This window comes from Phoca vitulina, unplaced genomic scaffold (genome assembly GCF_004348235.1).
Source record: "Phoca vitulina isolate PV1807 unplaced genomic scaffold, GSC_HSeal_1.0 scaffold6, whole genome shotgun sequence".
Lineage (NCBI taxonomy): Eukaryota > Metazoa > Chordata > Mammalia > Carnivora > Phocidae > Phoca > Phoca vitulina.
The window spans coordinates 2,345,003-2,363,082 of NW_022589709.1; the positions used below are offsets into that span (position 1 = coordinate 2,345,003).

At 41.7% G+C, this 18,080-nt stretch overlaps 1 protein-coding gene across 5 annotated transcripts in view; it reads left to right on the forward strand.

Annotated features, from left to right (window-relative positions):
* The window catches only part of SGCD (sarcoglycan delta), a 938,618-nt gene that overhangs the window by 542,188 nt on the left and 378,350 nt on the right, over positions 1-18,080 (forward strand). Inside the window, exon 1 of one of the 5 annotated variants that reach the window (XM_032403599.1) lies at positions 6,673-6,907. The exons of the other annotated variants lie outside the window; for them this stretch is intronic. The gene's annotated coding sequence lies outside the window, so the exon portion shown is untranslated. Of the gene's footprint in view, positions 1-6,672; positions 6,908-18,080 lie in introns of those variants that run through there. 5 annotated transcript variants of the gene reach the window in all.

Here is an 18,080-nt window from a genome sequence, read left to right on the forward strand (position 1 = left end):
ATATACTTTTCTATTCCTTTAATTAAATAATGCCTCGTAACACTTTTTAAAGAACTTTCCCTGGGCAAGATTATGAATGTCTTGGTGCTATCATCCATAGTGCACATGGGACTTTTGTCTGCCTTCACTTTGTCTCAATTCCCTTGTTAGTCTATTCAGTTCATGTGGTGCAGATGGGGCTGATTCCTTCCTTTTAGTCTCCAGAACTGTCACGGGCCAAATTTGGCCAACTTGAGAACCTCATCCCTCAGTCATAGAGATTTGTTCAGGGATAAGCATACAGCTCAAGCTTAGAATCCTTTTCTGGAAAAGATCTTTTATTTTTCCTGTGGAAGTGAGCCTGGGACCCCTTGTGAACATCTTACTACTGGACAGAGGGAGCAAAACTGAGAATGAAACCAAGAGAAGCCTAGAGAAGGAGAGGGAGATAGAGCCTTGATTGTATTTTAACTGCTGTACTCCATCCCACCTTAAGATCCATCACTTGGGGTAATAGTTACATGATTTAGGACCCCCCCCACCCTGAAACACACACACTTTTTTCCTGAAGCCAATTTGAATAAGTTCTGACTGTTGTAACCAAAAGTTTCCTGGTGAATGCCTCTTTTCAGATTTGTGCCATAACTACTTTATGCCTCTTACTGACCCCACAGTAACATCTCAGGTTAGTCTGCCCTCCCAAGTAAGTGACATAACAAACACTCTCCCCTATAATCATAGCCATCCTACATTGTACCTCAGACCTAAGGGTCTTTGCTAGGAGCCTATCTTGATAATTTCTCACAAAGTCTTGTAGATACACATGTAAAGGGTTTGTTAGTTTTGGGGAGTTATTTACATTGTATAAGAGAAGTCACTATCCTGAGTACAAGACAATATCTTAACATGTCAAAAAGATTAAATGAAGTCTGAAAACTCAAGGCAAAGAAAATGGAGTTATATGCATGTTCTTGCACTTGGGTTAAGCAAACAAACAAACAAACAATCCTGCATTCACTTACTTAAAAATACCTATTGTGCCCTTCCTATGAGCTAGGCACAGTGGAAGGAACTCGGACACAATAGAGAGTAAGCAGTTTCTGCCCTCATGGAAAATAATCATTTTCTATCAGGACATTTTGACATGAATCAAATAAAAATACAAATAAATGGGTAATCACATCTATGATAAGTACTGTTCTTTGGGCCTGTGTAAGGGGGGCTGTTGGTTCTGGGTATTCAGGGATAACTGAATCCCAGAACAAATGATAATGGAGTATAAATTTAAAGGTTGAATAGGAGTTAAAGAGCTGAAAACATGAGTGAGAGTAACTTCCAGGAAAAATCTTTCCAGAAGGAGGAAACAGCTTTGTAAAAGATTCTCAGGTGGAAAGATACATGATCTCTTTGAAGAAGAGAGAACAGCAGCAGATGAGACAGAGGACATAGACAAGGGACCAGAGGAAGCCAAGACTTTCAAGTCATGGTGACAGTTGCTGTCTTTACCTTTCAGGCAATGGTAAGAAAGACATTTAAGGAGTTCAGTTCACAGAGTGACACAATTAGGTTTATGTTTTAAAAGTTATCACTACAACTTCGTGATGTTAAATCTGGCTGGTATTAGAATCACCTGGATTACCAGCTTCCTGTCCCATTCCAGAAGAACCAAAGTCTCTGGTGTGGGCCCCTGGCTCTGGTCATTTTAAAAGCTCCCTCCAGATGATTCTAACATAAAGCTAGGCTTGAGAATCACAGATGTAAACCAGGTAGGAGATGTAAGAGCATCTGTGATAAAGAGGTTCTGTGAGCTGGCTTCTCAGTATGACTCAAGGTTATCGCCGCCCCCCCCCCAAACCTAATTGTGAATTGCGTTAATGGAAACATACTTCCTGAAAGAGAGAGTTGTATCTCTGCTCCCAAATTAGACCCAGCACACCTGAAAAGTTTGTTCACCTCTCAGAATCAAATTTTAAGAGGAAATTAGCCAAACTGAAACATTCCTAGAAGATGATAAAAGGAACCTGAACCGTAATGAGCAGAAATGATCCAGTGGCACCAGTACGTTGAAATTGTACTTTACGAAGGATGATTTAGGACCTCTGTTTTCAAGTAAGTCAAAGGCTGTTATTTATTCGTAGGGTAAATATGAGGCCCAACTACTTTCCAGTCTTAGACAGTGGAAACGTTGGCAGGAGATGGAGCAGACAAGAATCCTTGTCCTCGTGGAGGTTTTGTTCCAGATGAGAATGGAGTTTTCTTGCTCATAGGATCCTTAAGATCAGAATTTTAAACTGACCTTTTTGGTTAGCGGCTTTAGAATCTGTATGTGTTACAGGGAGATACATTTCAGCTATTAATTTTAGAACATTAAAAGTAGAAATCTCTGAAAAGCGAGGAGGTCAACATCTGTGGAAGGATTCCAGCAGAAATGGCTGTAGAATCTCAGGGCAAGAATTGAAAGATGTAATAGGAAGAAGACTGTCGAGTGATCTGGTCTACTGATCTCTAGAGTCTCTGACAAAACGGAAAACCAAATATTATAGTATTAATAGTGACGCTTACATAGTTTGAGCATTTACCATGTGCCATCCACCTTAGGTGCTTTATTATGCATTATCTCACGTGAGATTTATGACACGCATCATGCAGATGAGGAAAGTGAAACCATATCAAACTAAATTTTTAGAAGTTAAAAACATGACTTCTACAAATATAAAGTAAAAACATGTAAAAAAAAATTAATGTGACTCATTAATTAATGAGGTGTCAGTATGATGGTAAGATTGGTTCCAAGAACAGCTGAAGAGCTCTTTGTTTAGAGGTGCATTAAAAAAAAAAATGCTAGTACAAGATTACTAGATCGGATAAAAAACTGATTAATGTTTTATAGGGCAATAAACCATCACACTTGGGATTATTTTTTCTACTGGAAAGAAGAAATTTATATCTTTAATAGACAGAAGCCTTCAAGGTAATGCAACTTCACTAAATTTGGGACCTTTATTTAGTAGTGAATAGTGAGGTGAACAAAGCACAGTTCGTTAGGTAATTTATTTTCTTTTTTTTTTTTTTCTTGGTTTCAGGAGTAGAATTTAGTGATTCATCACTTGTATAATAACACCTAATGTTCATCATAACAAGTGCCCTTCTTAAAACCAGTCACCCATTTATCCCATCCCCCATCCACCTCCCTCCCTCAACTCTGTTCTCTGTTGTTAAGAACCTCTTATTGTTTGCCTCCCACTCTTTCCTTCTCTTTTCTTTTCCCTTCCCACATGTTCATCTGTTTTGTTTCCTAAATTCCACATGAGTGAAATCATATGGTATTTGTCTTTCTCTGATTCCTCTTAGCACAATATACTCTAGCTCCATCCACATCACTGCAAATGGAAAGATTTCATTATTTTTGATGGCTGAATAATATTCCTGTGTGTGTTTGTGTGTGTGTGTGTGTGTGTGTGTGTGTACACACACACACACAGCACATCTTCCCTATCCATTCATCAGTTGATGGACACTAGGGCTCTTTCCATAGTTTGGCTATTATTGATAATGCTGCTATAAATATCGGGGTGCATGTGCCCCTTCAAATCTGTATTTTTATATCCTTTGGGTATATGCCTAGTGGTGCAATTGCTGGGTCATAGGGTAGTTATATTTTTAATTTTTTGAGTGACCTCCATACTGTTTTCCATAGTGGCTGTCCAGCTTGCATTCCCACCAGCAGTGTAAGAGGGATCCCCTTTCTCGGCATCCTCACCAACATCTGTTGTTTCCTGTGTCCCTTAGGTAATTCTTTTTTTTTTTTTTTTTAAAGATTTTATTTATTTATTTGAGAGAGAGAGAACGAGAGACGAGAGCATGAGAGGGAGAAGCAGACTCCCTGCTGAGCAGGGAGCCTGATGTGGGACTCGATCCCGGGACTCCAGGACCATGACCTGAGCCGAAGGCAGTCGCTTAACCAACTGAGCCACCCAGGCGCCCATCCCTTAGGTAATTCTTGAGAGTGTATGTTACAGAACTGCCACATAAAACTTTGAAAGAACATGATTATCTTTTGGCCTTATTTTCAAGTTTTGGATGATGTTTCTTAACATTGGAAGAGTTAAGTAACTTTTCAAGATTTTTGAGCTGTAGTAATGAGGCTGGGTCACAATTGATCTTTCTCCAAATACCCATACTGAAATGAGCCATGTAGCAAATATTTGGCGGAATTATTCGGGAAGCATCTTTCGAATCACATCACCATTGTTCGGCCTTTGTGTTAAGTCTGAGCTTGTTTTTTCCAGTTGCTTTATGTTTGTTTGTTTAATTGATTCCTGAAACAGTTGTAAACCACTCCAAATTAACCTCTCCTCCTATTTTGTTCCTGCAAAAGTAGTTTGGCACACCAAACATGATTAATAAGTAGCTAGTGGTTCATTAACCACTTGCTACTGTTGGCTTTAAGACAAAGGCTCTGGAACCCCAGGTAGAAACCTCGTTCTTTAGAATTTACTGCAGCTGTTTTCTTCAATAAGATTTCTTCGTCAGTTTATGGTGTGTGTGTGTTGTTGTTGTTGTTGTTGTTGTTGTTAACTTAGGATGTTGCAGTTACCAAAGAGGGGATTGTAATTGCTGATGGTCTCCTATCTTTAGAGTGTTAATCTTGAGCTCTTAAGGTTTGAAAAGAAAGTCCAGTTCTCTGCAAATGGCACTTTGTTCAGCCCACTGTAACTGACTGCAGATTTGGTCTCACTGTTTTCCTTTCCTGTGAGTTAATCTTGAGGAAAGACTTCAGTGTTAGGTTTCCAGGATAAGTGAAAAGTAGCTGTATGGTTGACTTAATGTCCCCACAGGCATTAGGACACTTGCCTGTGTTTAAGGTGATAGACCCCTATTAGATAAAGGTAAAGTGGCAGAAAACTTAAGTAGTCAATCAAATGGTTTATTTTAGGAACTCAAACTAGATGTGAGAGTACAGTTTTTGCCTTTTAAGAGAAAGGGTCTGATTTTTGTTCCATTGAGAGAAAACTAAACATAGTAATATATGTAATAATATATTCCAGTGTGTGTGTGTGTGTGTCTAATATTTTATGTAATTTATAGGCCACTTTAGGTGGGTTATCTCACCAAATCCTCAACAATTCCATAAGGTAGAGTATATCATTGTCTCCATTTTACAGATGAGAAAACTGAGGTCCACAGGGGTTGAGCAAGCTGGCCAAAATTCACAGCCAGTCAGAGAGGCAGAGTTAAGATTAGACCCAGGCCAACTGATGACAAGCCGACTGCTGTGAAGGTCACATGGCATCGCCTTTTCCACCTGATGCTGGGATAGAGAACGCACATGGAAAATTAGCCACAATCCCATTTTCTAACCTCAGCTCCAGCATTAACTCTCTTTGCAACTCCGGATGAGTCATCTCATCTGTCTGGGCCTCCATTTCCCTCTGTAAAATGAAAGGTAGAAACAATTTGGGTTGGGTGGTCTCTGGGGTTCCTTCCAACTCTAAAGTTCTCTGATTCTATAATTGCATCCTGACCTTAGAGGTGCACATGCTCCCCTCCCCCATACACACACATACACACTGCTTCCCAAGGCAAAAATCTAATCCTGCTCTAAGTGCCCATTGCAATTTGATGCGAAACTCAAGACTCCACCAAATCCTATCATTTATGACAGCCCCTTGGGAACACATGACACTTTTTAAAATCTGGCAAGCCAGTTCTTTAAAATAAGTTGCTAATGGGTGTGTTTTTAGGAGGTAAAATATTAATACCAAAAAAAAAAAACCCACTTTAAAACAAATGAGGCTTTCTATAAATCATCTCTTTTCTACAATGTTACCTTGACAACTTAGCTTTGACTCTTAATATGAGGGGTTTTCAGTGTGGGAGAAGCGGGATGCCCTCTTTGTATCTTTAAAGACTTCCTCTTGTTTCATGGTAAGAGGAAATGTCAAAGGTAGACCACAAAATCCCGCAGAATGTACACAAGACATCTTGATGGAATGTCATCCAGAAACAATCACAGGTGCACAGAATTAGGACATACTCTGATTATAGGTACATTGTTTTCTCCTTTCTATTTTCTCTAACCATCACACATCTCAAGAGCATACGAAATGTTACATTTCTGGACCAGCACAGTTACAGAGCGGAAAGCAACAAAAGTGCCTAAAAATAATTGCATTGTTTTTAGTTGCAGCAACAATAGATGCACCTATGAGGATGAGGGGACAACTCCGAAGGACTGAACCGATGTAGAAATGCTAAAAATATGGTTCCCCCTCCAGCAGTTGAAATTGTGAGCAATGACTGAGGCAATGGCAGGTAGGGAGATTAAATTAGAATTCACCTCTCTCAGCTGTAATAGGGCTCGTTATCAGGGCTGGCAAGAACTCAGTGGGCTCACCGGGGTGAACCTGGGACTGTGAGGGGGAGAAGGTAAAAAGGAGCAGTGTTGAGCAAAGGGAGAAGACTCGTCTCCAGCATCTAGCGCCACAGAGCAGAACCTGGAGAATGGCCGAACGTTCAGCATTGGTTCTAGAAGCACTCTCCTTTGTGGTTGTGACTATGAGCCCGGCAGCCGCCATGGGCGCTGCTGCTGGGAGCAAGTCTGTGCTTGACACATGTGTTTCCCATTGATAGCTGGAGACAGCCCAGTGGCTCGGAGTTCGCCTGACAAAGCTGTATTGAAGTACAGACAGAGTACAGTTTCAAAGCAGTCAGAAAAAGAACGGGAATGCTGTTCAGGAAATTCTTCAGGCATGGGCAGGGACTTGGCTGCAGTTCTGCAGTTGGAAAGTCTGACTGGGGCAGCTTCTGAACACAGGCTGGGCCTGCTCACACTCGGCGGGCTGAGCGGCCGCCTTCTTCAGAGCCTCTGCGCGCTCGGGGACGCTGGGCGATTTTCATCAGCCGCTTTGGGAAGCACACAAGGGAGGTAGGGCGCTGTTAAGTTCTTGCATTTCCACGCTTCTCTTTCTCAGCCTGCTGTTGGTTTGCAGGCACGCTGAGTTTTCGGGGGTGTGTGTGTGTGTGTGTATACGTGTACAAGTTAGAACTCTATCACTTAAACATTCGCTGTGGAATTAGAATCATTTTTCTCCCCCAGCCCTCTTCAAGATCCGATTTTCAGCAGGGCAGAGACACTTTTGAAAGTTAAGATGTAGCTAGCAACACAAATGTGAGAGGGAAAAGTATGTGAATTCTCGTATGGTCACCCCACTCCAACCTTCCATAACTTATCTGCATGGAAGGACACTTCATTGGCAGGACAGATAATTTTAGATGAAACTGTCTGTGTTCTTTGCTTCGTGAGAGTTTTTGAGAGGGACTTTTTTTTTTTTTTAAGCAGAAAATAACCTTCATTTTAGGAAGGAATCAGAGTTTGAAGTTTCTATTTTGGATTACACTTTCAGAGTGTGGGAGCAGATATGTGTGTATGAATTCTTGGCATCTTTTATTATTATATGGGATTTTTGCTGTCATTAAGGAGCCCAGTGATATGTTTGCCTAGAAATATGCTGGATCAACATTTGTAATTCTGTTTCTATAATAATTTCCAACTTAGTTCTGAGTTGAAAAGTAACTGGCAGTTTTACTCCGAGGAAATACTTCTGTATTTTGGAAATACAGACAACTAAAGAGTAGCAGAAAAGAGTAGTTTATTCAAAATCATTGTTAAAAGATAGAGATATAATGGTGTGAATTTTAGTTCGTTAATCGCTTGATTTTATTTTACACCTTACTAGAAAGAGTGCTTAAAAAAACCCCAAATTTTAAATAATCCTTTCTCATGCATATCAACTATTATGCAATATGGATTTTTACCTCCGCCCCTCCCCCCACCAAAGCTCTGCCTTATTCTATGCTTCTATGCTTAGCATTTAGCGAATACACAATATAATTGCATTTAAGAAACTGGTTCAGCTCAGAAAGGGCTAGACCGAATCTCACTACAGCTCTGTGATTACTGGCCGAGGAATCGGTGACTGCCCTGGTGCTCTCCAAAGGGGGCTTGGCCGAGAGTCTGTTTGGGGAAGTAGATGAATGAATGGATTCAGGTGTGTGTTTACTTCAGTTCTAAAATCTCTCAGCGTGTAGCTAATAGTAAAGATTAATGGGTGAATGAAGAATAAAGGGCTGGAGTTCTCCAGATCCTTTTCTGTAGAAAACGCATGAGCCGCCAAACCTTGTGTCCCTTTGGTGGAAAGTCAGCACTCAGAGCCAGCCATTTCATTCTCTTCATAGTTTTGCACTTGGAGGAGGGAATTGGGGAGTGACTGGTAGCCGGGCTTCTTGCTCTAAGACATGGCACACAAATATTTTCTTCTTACAGCCTCATTTTTGGGTGGGGTTGGGTGGAGCAGGTTTGGCACTTGCTGGAGTGTGGTGGGATGCTAGCATAGACAGTGACTACTTTTGTGTTTTTCTTAAGTGCCTACTGGGTGAGCAAAATGCCAAGACAGATTAGGAACCGACATGAAACAGAGCCGAGCCCACTGCCGGTGAGCTCTAATGTCATACCCGTCTAAATTTAGTGGTGTGTCAAGCACTGAGCAGAGCAGGCGTGAAATGGCAGCTCCGGGTTGCAGGATTATGAACAGCAGTGCCTAAAACTTGGAAGCAACTTTATAGTTTCCCTTTTTTAGAAGTAGAGGAGGGGCAAATCAAGCTCCCTTGACAATTGAAAGGAGAAAGAAGGGGGTGGGAGGGTAGAGGAGAAGAAATCCAGGGCAGGGGTGCGGGCAACAGGGGAGAGGAGTGGCCACACCACGCGCAGGGCAGCTGGGGTAGAGGGAGGAGATGGTGCACAGGAATGAAGCACGCATACTAGAAACAGCGCACACCAGCAGGCACGGATCCGTTCAGCTTGAAGTGCGTGGATAAACCGTGGCCTCACTGAAGAGAATTGTTTTACCCTCTACACAATGGGAGACCCCATGGTCAGTCTGCCCCGCTGTGCCTTCTGGAAGCAATCAGAGAGCACATTTTGTAAGAAAGGCAACGCCCGAGGGTTCAGATTTCCTAAGCAAGGATGGAGCAGGCTCTTTGGGCTTTATTTTTAACCCATATTTCTTCCATCCAGAGATATTTCCCCACTGGGGATAGTGAGTGAACGGACCAGGTGGAGATGGGTGAGTGATTGCAGTGAGCAGCTTGTTCTAGGCCCTGCCTGTGGATACTTTAGCAGAAAGACAAACTTTTTCAAAATAATATAAAGTGATACATCTGCTTTATTTTAATGAATGAATTTACTTAAATTATTTTTTTTAATTTAAAAAAACCTCTCCAAGGTCACACACCACATTATTGGTGTAAGTGTTTCCTACTAGTTTCATAAGGCTAGGAGGTTCATAGAATCATGGATTTGACCATTTGGAAGGGATTTGGGCCATCCTGTAGTTCAGAATTTCTTGAGTATGAGTAATACGGAGACCCATTTTATAATGGGGGGGATTGATGCCCACATTGTTGATTTAATTATTTCACCATACTGTCACTTAAATATGTATGAACCAGAAATACCTACCTAGATATTACCTGTCTATCTTAATCATTCTTGAACAGATACAGCACTAAAACAAATTTTTGAATTAGATACAGAGAAACTCATCTAATAACATTCAGATTATCAACAATCATTTTTTATGTAGAAGATGCATTACTGAAATTTAGTAAGGATTATACCATGAATGTGGGACTAACAGTGACTTTGGAGATTAGTTTGATTTCAGCCCTCTTATACTCTTGCATCCTAGTCAGACGCTTGATTCCTCCATGGCCTTTTTCTCTTTACATCTACCTTCACCATGTCCTTTTATTTGCACCTTGAAGGAATGTGCTGTTTTGTATTATATCACACTCTGTTCCTTTCTCTCTTCATGACAACGAGAATGGAATCACTTGTTGCCCACGTGATCATACAGTTAATACAAACACAGACACCAGATTGTATGGGAGTAGCCATTGCTTGGGAATGGGATCTGTATTTTCTAGGACAAAATTCACGCAAATAAGCACATCAAAAGAAAAACCCAAGAACAAATTTGATGCAGAACTCTCCAATCTCGGGGAAGATCTGAGGATCCCTCATGGGGACTCCACAGAAAGAGATGCTGATCCTGATTGGTTCTGGTCCCGTGGAAGAACCTCTGCAGGAATCTGGGGAAGAATGGCTCTGGAAATACCCTGTCTGTATTTCTAGCATTTCTAATGTAGCCACTTCTACTTGTTTCATATATTGGAGGTTTGTAAGACATTTCATCTGAAAGAGAGTTTTAATGCAGTATAGGTGAAACTTGAGTTTGGTTGCAAGTAATAGAAACTCTGCTCACAGAAGTCTGAATGTGTAAGGCCTTACTTTAGGTGTGTAGAGGTGTAGGCATGCCTAGACAGTCAGAGCTGTTGGGTCCGCTGAGGAATGTCCCCAGGGACCAAAGCTGCCTTTCTGCTTCACCATCCTCAGCTCTTCAGCTGAACTTCCCATGCTCATGTCCATGTATCATGTTCAAGTCAGGGCAAAGGTGGCAGGTCATAAAGGGGAAAAACACCTCCCCTCATGAGACTTGGCCCCTTCAATCGGGAAGGGTTCTTCTCCCATGTAGACTTCCCTTCACATCTCAGAATACACACCCAGAACTGGATCATGTACCCATGCTTAAAAAAAAAAAAAAAATGAATAAACAACTACTTTTGAAAAACACTGTTCTCATAATCCATTTCTTCCACTTCAAAGATGTGAACATTGAGATCAGAAAAGTGGACACTGAGATCAAAAGATGGCATAAGGGACACAGGCAGGCTGAGACCATGGCAATGCTTGCTCCTTGACCGTAGGTCTGGTGTGGACTACATGTTACGTGCATTGGCTCAGTAATGAGAGCTTAGTGATACTTCAGAAGCCTGCTTCCAATAAAAGGGAAAGTCATATTGTAATGGGATCTTAGTATTAGAAGATTCCTCAGAAATCACCAGCTTCCACCATTTCTCAAAACCTCTTGAATCAGAATTTCAGAAATTAGCATTGGGGAGTCTCTATATTTTTAAAAGCTCTCCAAGTGATTCTTTTGAGGCCAGCCGGACACTGGTGCACAGAACCGAGTTTGTTGACCACCGCCATGGCTAAGTCAGCATCCAGTGCGGGGACGCCATTTATGGCAGAATGGACAGATACCCGCCAGAGGGGATGGTGGTGCCTTCAATGACAGAAAACCTCACTACTCTGTGGAGCAGCAGCGGTCTCATTTCTCGCCTCAAGTCTCCTCAAACTGAGCCAAATTGGATGTCTGTCCTTTGTAACCTGTGGCCATTGTCATGGGCTCTGGAGCCACATTTGAGATCGGTGGTGGTACTTCGTGCAGAAGTGAGGTGAAGAAAGGGAATAAAGGTAGAGGTAGTCAGAAGTCTTGGGATAGGTCCTGACTTCACTGATCACTGGATCGCAGTGTTCCCACCTGTAAAATGGGATCAGATGCCTCTAGAGTATTCTCTGTTTCTCATAATCTATGATTTTTGTAATTCTAAAGCCTTCCGATTTCCTTATGAATGTCTTCGTCTTCCTTTCCCAAGGCTGGGCATCTTGAATTATTTCATCTGTCCCTCATCTTTTCCTCTGCTATTCTCTGTATCCTTCTTGAACACATTCCAGTTAACTTCCTCCAGACAAAAGTGTGGCTCCCTGGACTCTGTTCCAGTCATCTGCCAAGTGCGTATTCCATGAACAGAGAACACCAAGCGTCTATTAACCAAGGGGGAAGAGAGTGATTTTATGGGAGAAGCAGTGCAGTAAGAAAGAAGAATGGAAGGTAGGCTGATCTTACAGCAGAAGGAGATACACACACACACACACACACACACACACACACACACACACACACACACCACACTTAATATTAACTGAGAGAGCATGAGAGAAACCAGCAAAGAATGAAATAGGCAAATCAAGATCAAAAGAAGTATGGGCACAATAAGCAGAGGAGAGAACGTTTTATACTGATTTATCCAAGTTACTTTTTCTGTGTTGCCCGAATTTCTCGACAGATTCCACTGTCCTCTTTCTCTCACCTTTGCTGCCACACAGAAAGGTGATCGTCTTCATTACTATTTCAAATTCCCATTGCCAAGTGTGAACCCCCTTATATAAAGGAAACCATGTCATCTGTGGCCCCTGACCTGCTGTCAGAGAGGTTTGCAGGACTCTGGGAGGAACGTGTCACCATGGTTCATGAAGTGTCTAAATCCGGTATCTAAATCTTGGAAATCTTTGCTGGTAGTAGCTCTGGGTGTGTGGGTGGATGCAGAAGCTTTGGCTTTCTTCTTCTTAAACGATAATGCAGTGGTACCTGTTAACACAAGCACAGGTTCCTGATAAAAAACTATATTGCCGGGGATTAGAAACTCCCTCTTTGTTCAGACCACTTTCCTTTGCCGGGTGATAGGCTCAGACTCTCTCGTGAGAACCCTGACTTCCAAATAACCTATTTCTGAACTCCTGGAAAACCTATAGTTAGCTACTGGCTGGGCTGGAAGTATTGAGCCACTGAAACTGTTCTTCTTGAGCTCAGGGTGAACAAATACCAGTTGGTAGCTCGTTTGTCCAAGCAAACATTGGACACCACCCTGCTGTCCTAACTCCGGTTAGGGTTGCGGTATTGGGCATGGTGTGTTCAGTGAGCGAAGATCGCCTAAAGCCGAGGCATAGCTGAGGAGCCACGCCACACTGTGTTCCCTTCCTTCCTGTTCTTACCTGGTGTCATCGGCCATCATCTCTCTTGTCCTGGACTCTTTCTAGCTTTTTCTCTCTTTTTAAAAATTTCATTCTATCTTCCTGTTGCCAGTTTTTCTCTCTTTTGAGAATGTTTCTTCTCTGTTCTTTGCTCGGTTCAGACCCAAGTCATGTGCTTCCCTCAGTGGTCAGGAATGCCAGGAACAGGATCTGCTCATAACTTGGACCCTGTAATAACAAACATTAATTCTGAAAGTTGGACGTGACCTTCAGAGATTTGTGGCATCACTTCTGTTGTGGACAAAGCTATACCTGGTGTTTCCCAGGCTGAGGATGCACACAGCAGGTCACAAACTGGAAGTCTGAGTGCTGACCCATAGGCACTATTTGGGGTCACAAAGTTTTGTTTTTTTTTTTAATTAATTACAAAGCATTTGGACATTCTGAGATATTATGCACAAATCTAGATGATCTAGGAAGAGCCGAAGGAGGGCACCTCTGGTCTGGTTTCCCACGGCTTGGCAGTTAGTACAATCTGAGCAGTTGTTGTTCCTTTGAGAGGGTATGTGTCCACTTTATTCACTAACCCCACCTTCTGATCTGTAGGTGTTTATAATACTAGTCTCTCAATAGGGTTTCATGTCTGAACCACAGAAAATAGAAAATGATTTGGATGACCTTTTTTTTTTTTTTCCCCAATTTAAGGGTGGTGTATAAAGTACCATTCTAGATGCATAGGAAAGAAAGTAAGGCATTATGACCCAATTCTCTTAGAGGGCACTGTTTAGATGGGTAGGTATCTACTCAGCAAAAAAGCAGTAGGACAGCATGCCTAGAGCACAGGTTTCAAAGTCAGATATTCCCTGGAGTAATCACATCATAGGATTATACATGAGATTTCAAATATGATAGAAATCAGATCAGTCTCTTCTTCTGGGGATGGGGATTAATTGGGAAGGGGCATGAGGGAACTTTCTAGGGTTATGGAAACAGTCCTTACCTTGATCGAATATTGTTTACACAGACGTACAGATTTGTAAAACTTGATCTGAATAGTTAATATCTGTGCATTTCACTGGAACTAAGATATAGCTCAGTAGACCTATATACATACATACATGGAGGCATGCAAGGTGCTTAGCCAAGTACATAATAACTCCACTATTATTGTTAGTGTGTTTGTTTCTGGACACCTTGATTTAAACAAAAAATAACATGACTAAAAATGAGATGGAACAGCATTTCCTTTCAGACCACAGATTTCATTGCAGATATTTGAGAGCACAGCTAAAGATCCTTACCAAACACAATTGTCAAGGAAGAATCTACTGGATCGATGCTAATTTTTTGCAACTATTGAATCACTATAAAAGTTTGTGCCTAATTTGTTGCAGCTGTTTTTCATGATGCTCTAAAAGTTTGTGGGTTTCAGAGACCTATGAGAGATGGCTTATTACCTGGGAAAACTGCCTGTACTTAGGAAACATGTACCCTGCCTGAACTACAGTAGTTGCTGTAGTATTTGTAGAATTGATGGATTGTCTTTTTTTTTTTTTTTGATGAATTGTGTTAAAATTAATATCCATGTTGAGAAATTTGAGCTCAGACTGTTACAAAGACATGTTTTGAATGAGTCCTCATGCTATTCTGACCAAGTATAAACATGGATGTGGAAGCCTTTAACACAAGAATTAAGAGAATTGGTCTTTCAGCTAGACACTCTGAGCTCAAAATCTTGATGTCTTTAACACGCTGAGTGAGTTTGGGTCAGTGATTTAACCTCTCTGTTTCTCAGTTGTTGCCTCAACTGTAAAACGGGGATAATAATAGTACCTACCTCAGAATGATAGGACTGTGAGGATTGAGGAAGTTCAGTAAAGTATTTTGCACAGTTTCTGGCACATGGTAGCCTTCACACAAGGGTTGGTCATCGGTTTTGCATGCTCTCTTTGTGCTAGCAAACTGACGGCTTTGTTGTGATCTGCCTTTGGGTGTTGTTCAAAAGGTGCATGCCTGATGGTTGATGAAAGTGATGTCAAACAGTTGAAAAGCCTGAAGCCTGGAATTTGTGAGGAACTTGTGGTTATCTCTTGGGCCAACCTTGGCCTTGTTCCTGACTTACTCTGATTTCCTTGAATCTGGTTTTCTCATCTGTTAAATAATGATTGGGTTTCATATTGTCTGTGTTCCCTTCAAGCTTGCGTCTCATTGTCTGGTCTTAAGTGTTTGAGCTTGGTCATTATTATTTTATCATATAGCTTGGTCCTCAAATCACAGAAGAACTATATAGTAGCTCGACTGGGATTGTCATTATCTGGTTCTGGTCAGAGTCATCTTGGGGATTTAAGAGGCATTGGCCTTGTACAACACAGCTGCTTTGCTGAAAAGGACCATCACTCCTCTTAAGAAAGCTGACCATTGGGGTGCCTGGGTGGCTCAGTCGTTAAGCGTCTGCCTTCGGCTCAGGTCATGATCCCAGGGTCCTGGGATCGAGCCCTGCATCGGGCTCCCTGCTCAGCGGGAAGCCTGCTTCTCCCTCTCCCAATCCCCCTGTTTGTGTTCCTACTCTCTCTGTCTCTCTCTCTCTGTCAAATAAAGAAATAAAATCTTAAAAAAAAAAAAAAAAGCTGGCCATCATTGAGGCCATGGTGGGTGGATGTAGCTTCGTTTGCATGTGAAAATGACACTATTAAAATTGCGGTCAGGTGTTTGAAATTATTTGTCCTCTCTAAGGGTGTTCAGTGTACACATTCTCTTTTAGTCCTCAACTTGCAACATCAAGAACTGTGTTGAGTTTTACGTGCAGCCAAAGCTTCAGGGACTCTCAAGATTCCTTCAAGTCTGCTCCAATACTACCTTCTCCATGAGGCTAACCTTTCTCAGGCTTTTAAAAATTGAACTTGCTCTGCTCCCCCCTCCATCCCTGGACTGCTGATCGCACTTTTCCTGTCTTTTATTTTTTTGGCGGGGGGGGAGTCCTTTGTCCATAGTACTCATCCCCTGTAATCTAAGTATAATATACTTTGGTTTTCATGTTTATCTGTCTCTCCCATCACTGCCATGAGATTAGGCATCTATGTTTCAGCTCATCGATGTATTCCAAATGCCCAGAACAGTCCCATGGGAGGATCTGAAGGAAAACACAGATTTGTCCAGTGGTGGCAGTGCTTTCACCATTTTAAGTGCACTCCACACTAAATACACAGAGATGGTAATTCTAAACACCTTGTGTTATATTCAGGGAAAGGCAGGTCTTTGCCACATTCCCTGGGCAATGGAAAGAAAACTGGACCTCAGTTTGAGTCAAGACCCTAACCCAATGTACTAATTAGAGCTGTCCTTGAGGACTTTCCTTCACTCTTCAGTACCTCAGGATCTTAATTTATGAAATAGTTTTAGTAATATCCATCTCCCAGAGTGTTATCAGAATGTAGAGCTCATATATCTAATGCCGCCTAGTACAAATATGTATGTGTGTTTCAAAAATATATTTCCATCTAAAACTACTTCAGCTTGCACTTTATACTTCTAAATTTCAGGGACAGTGAGAATTAATGGTCATCATTATATTGAAATATCTTCCAGTTCACCAGAAATAAATATTTTGAATTTAAATATAAGACATATCATACTTTGGAGGAGAACTTTGTTAGTATCTATAACACTACCCCTCCTCCCACACACATAGCTTGACCAAGCAATTCGATTTCTTAGGACTTCTCTGAGAAGCATAGTTGGACGTACATGAAACATGTATGCTCCATTCCTGGGGCTTTAAATAACATTCATTTACAGGAGACTTAAACACTTAAACTCTAAGCCCTGTCTTTCCCCTGAATTCCAGACTCCTTTCAAAGTGCCTTTGGGACACCACCCCCCTAGATTTTTCTGTGCATTTCAGAATCAACTTGACTCAACAGCATTTTCTCTCTCTCTCCCCTCCACACACTCCATTTGCTTCCTGCCCATGAGCCTACTATGCCCCAGTGTTCCCCATCATGATGAATGGTACCATCCTTCACCCAACTGCTCACGCCAGACCTTTAGCATTCCCCAACTCCTGTTCTTTTCCTGCCCTCAGTCTTTGTCTCCGGCAGCAGTGAATCCTGTTAGCTCTACTTTCCAAATAGACTCGAAATACAGTACTAACTTGCCAATTTCTCTTTTACCTCTGCCCTGGTCTGGGCTCCTGTCCCCCCACCCTAGGCGATAGCAGTAGTCACAGGTACCTGGTTTCTCCACCTGCATTCTCATCCCAGCGGTCTGTTCCTTACAGACCAGCTGGAGTGATCGCAAAGTGAAGATCAGATCCTCTTCCTCCGATGCCTCAGTTTTCTGATAGTTACCATCACAATCTGTATCCTAGTTCAGGTTTTCCCTGTGGCTTGTAAGACCCAGTGTGCACCCCTTCTGCCTGCACTCCCAATCTGATTGTCAAACTCTTTGCTCCTTCTTTGCTCTGGTCTAGCCACGTTGTCCTTCATGCTTGCCCAGTAAAATCCCACCTCAGGGCCTTTGCACTTGCTTCTATTGTTTCCTCTGACAAGAGTGCTTCACCCAGATGTCCTTATGATTTACTTTCTTACTTGTTGATGCCTTTTTTTTCCCCCCACAAATCTCTCCCCTACAGAGGTTTTCCCTGACCATCCTAGAAACAGGAGCCTCCCACTCATTGTTTGTCCCCTTCTCCTGCTTTCCTTTTTTCCTTCCAAAGACTGCTTCCCAAGGCTAACTTTAAAATTACATGCTTGGTCGTTTATCTTTTTACTGTTGCCTCCACTAGACTGGAAGGTCCAAGAAGCGGGCATCTTTTTACTGCTAATGTCTAATGCCATACATGATAATACCTGATAAGTATTTATTTGTTAAAATAAGCAGGGGTAACAAAAAATTATTGGAAACAACCTCAGTGCTCATCACTAAGGAGTTGGCTAAGTTAAATATCATGCATCCATATAATTTAAAACTGTTTAAGTTAAAAAAAAAAAAAAAACTTCTATATGTTTTCATGGGACTATCACCTAGCTGTATTAAGTGGACCAAGTTGATTCAGAATGATGAAGAGTATTAAATATGCCCTTTTTTGTGTAAAAAGGAAAAATTTAAATGTGTATGTATATATTGAATGGACATACTGAATTAAGCCTGTATATGTGTTGAACATAGCCATAAAGATTAAAAAGGCTGGTAATAGTTGATTCTGTGGAGGGAATCTGAAAGTGTGAATGAAAAAACTTTCTTGAGGGGCGCCTGGGTAGTTCAGTCAGTTAAAAATCTGATTCTTGGTTTCAGCTCAGGTCACGATGTCAGGGTCATGAAATCGAGCCCCACATTGGGTTCCACACTCAGCGGGGAGTCTGCTTGAGATTCTCTCTCTCCCTCTCCT